Source organism: Gastrolobium bilobum, unplaced genomic scaffold (assembly GCF_033153095.1).
Source record: "Gastrolobium bilobum isolate Gb01-03AN ecotype WA unplaced genomic scaffold, APGP_CSIRO_Gbil_v1 utg18566, whole genome shotgun sequence".
Lineage (NCBI taxonomy): Eukaryota > Viridiplantae > Streptophyta > Magnoliopsida > Fabales > Fabaceae > Gastrolobium > Gastrolobium bilobum.
In genome coordinates, this window is record NW_026899779.1 from 357416 (window position 1) to 360507 (window position 3092).

Genomic DNA, 3092 nt, shown 5'->3' on the forward strand with positions numbered 1-3092 from the left:
TTTTTTTCAAAAACTGTTTTGAATATGAATTTTAAAAACTGATTTTGAGAGTAAAAAAACTTGTTTGAGTGTAGTTAAACTAAAATTATAAAGAAGTTGTAATTATTTACAAAAATGCAATTAATAAAGTTTTAGAATTACAAAAATGTAATTATGAATTTTTAGAATTACAAAAATGCCACTGTAAAGTAATTATTTTAACTTTTAAGTCATGATATTTATGAAATTGCCACCGCCAAAAAAAAATAAAAAAAATAGTTTTGGAGAACATCCAGCTGTTGTTTTGATTTGTTTGTTTTTAAAACTAAAATTCATTTTTCAAATCAATCATTTCCAAACAGATTTTTTTTATTTTTTTGTTTTAAAAACTTTAAAAACTATTTTTGAGAATAGGAATCAAACGGGCCTAATCTCTTAAATGAGTTTTAGTGATCAATTCTATTGGGCTAGAGTGCCCGGACAAGGAGCAAACTTTTGGTGCAATGGTGGTACATACTACTTTCTTTTATAATCTGTCATTTGTATATATTTTTTATTTTTTATTTTTTCATCTCATTTTCATCTTCTCTTTATTTTTGATTGGTGTTCCCTACTGAATAAATAGTACCACCGTGGTACCTTAAAAATTTCCCCCGACAAGAACAAATCTAATAAAAAATTTAGAATACTTTCAATTAGAACTAATTTTTTTCTACAATTCTTTTTTTAAAAGTACGAATAAACTTGCCATTATATTCTTGGATTTAGCAAAGTTATGTAGGCCAACGTATTGGTGATTTCAAGTAATAATCTAGTAATATGTTATAGACGAAGTAATTTAAAAATGAATATACACACACGAAAAATACAATTTATAAAAAAATACTAAAGTCCTAGACAATAGCTCTCTCAGCTCAAATATTTATACCACAATTAAACACTTGGATCCATTTTAACTATAATATATTCATCTTAATGTTAACCTCCCGTCTTACTCATCGTAAACGAAAGGTGATTGGTATTACGTTATTTTTGTGTTCTTTGGATTCAGATTCTCCAAAGTGAAGACTACGTTCAGTCAAGGTTTTTATAAATTTATTTAAACTTAGATGTTATTATGTTAAAAAGTAAAGTTTGGTGTTTGTCATTTTAAATGACATAAATTATGTCATTTTAAGATAGAGATAAATACAAAAAATAAAAATTATGGAAAAGAGAAAGTGAGTGATTTTTTTTAATTTAAATTTTAAATAAAAAAATTATTTTGTGTCTATCTCTCTCTTAAAATAATATAACTTTATGTCATTTAAAATGATAAATACTTTTTCTTTAAAAAGTAATATAAGCATTTAAATAACAATCTTCCTTAAAAAAAGTCATAGACCAAAGAAGATGGAACCCAACGTCGACCTTTTCAAATATATGCAGGCGCGGTAAAAGTACTGTTGAAATTTTATAATATTTTTTTAGTACATCAATTCTGGTCCTAAAATAAAAATATAAATGTAATAAATTAATTGTCTTCTAATAATAAATACATTAGAATAATTATTTTATATCAAACTTTAAAGTCAAAATATACTAAAAAAAGAAAATCTTTAAAGTCAAATACTACAATCACACTGAACAATAGACGGCAAAATCTAAGGAGTCTTTTCATGTCAGTATCCGAACTCTATATTTCATATTATATTCTAACATTTGTCAAAGTAATTAAAATAAGTTGTTGTTCCACGTAATCTATTCATAATAAAGTAATTAAAGTCTAATATTGTTCAATGCCGATCAATGTTGAAAGCTCGAACAGGCCGAGTGGGGTCGGGATAATTCGAAAATCAATAAATCGATCATATAATAACAAATCTGCCAAGTATTGGAATCAATGTAAACTGATACAATGTAAAAATCGATTACCTGGTTGGTTCATCTATTTATCCGATCCGATTTATTAAAATAAAGTTGTTTTCAAAAAAAATCATAAAAGATGTCATTTTTTTAAATTCACAAATAATTTGTTCTTTTTTAAATATTTGAGTGATTTGTTGTTTATTGACTTATATAGGTTATGTACTTACAACACTAATATTTTCTTGATTATGCATTATACAAGAAATTTTGATTTAATTTATAGCTAGAGATGTCGTCTACTGAACTTAAAGCACTAGTACACAAGCATTATATATTTGTTTGGTCATTTTGTTGGATAATAATGTGTGATTTATTATTTATCATATTAAGATATTTGAAATTGGTATTATTTTTTTTTGCAGGTATTTGAGTATATCTATAGTTTTTTAATATAAATTATATATTTACAAATACTTATAAGGTCATGCGATTAAACCAGTGATCCACTAGTTGAACCAGTAACACAGTACCTCGATCGGGTAAATGATCGGGCTGGTTTAATAACATTGATGCCAGTAACTTGAACCATATGTAACCAGCAAAATGTCTTATCAACACATATCGAACATGTGCAATTAGTTTAAGGGATTCGTGGTTTTTATAAATTATCTTCTATACAGATATAAAAATGTGTGATGTCCATATTTTCCTTTTCCTCTCTTCTTTTCATATGGCTCCATATACTTTTACGTGTGTGTAGAAAATAAAATTATCGCATACAACATGAGAAACATTAATCCCTTAGTTTAATCCTATAATCATAAATATGTCAAATTTTTAAATTGAATAATTATTTTGATATATTTATTATTAGAGAATCAAATTGAAGATATTTATGTTTTTAAAGGTCTAAAATATGGGTTAATAACTTTTTCTTTGTTTGATATGTAAAGGATCAATTCAACTCAAAAGTTTAAGCTGTTGGGTGATGTTACATTAATGATTTTATATATCTCTAACACGTCACCCTCACACGAGAGTCCACTGGGCTTAAGAGTGGACAATGCACATGCCTACCTATAAGTGCTAAGAAATTCCACAGGACTTAATTAATTATCAATTAAATGGGGCGGTGAGGATCGAACTCGTGATACCAAGGCTCTCATACCATGTAAAGAGTCAATTCAACCCAAAAGCTTAAGTTGTTAGGTGAGGTTACATTAATGGTTTTATATATCTTTAACAAATTAATTAATTAATAAAAG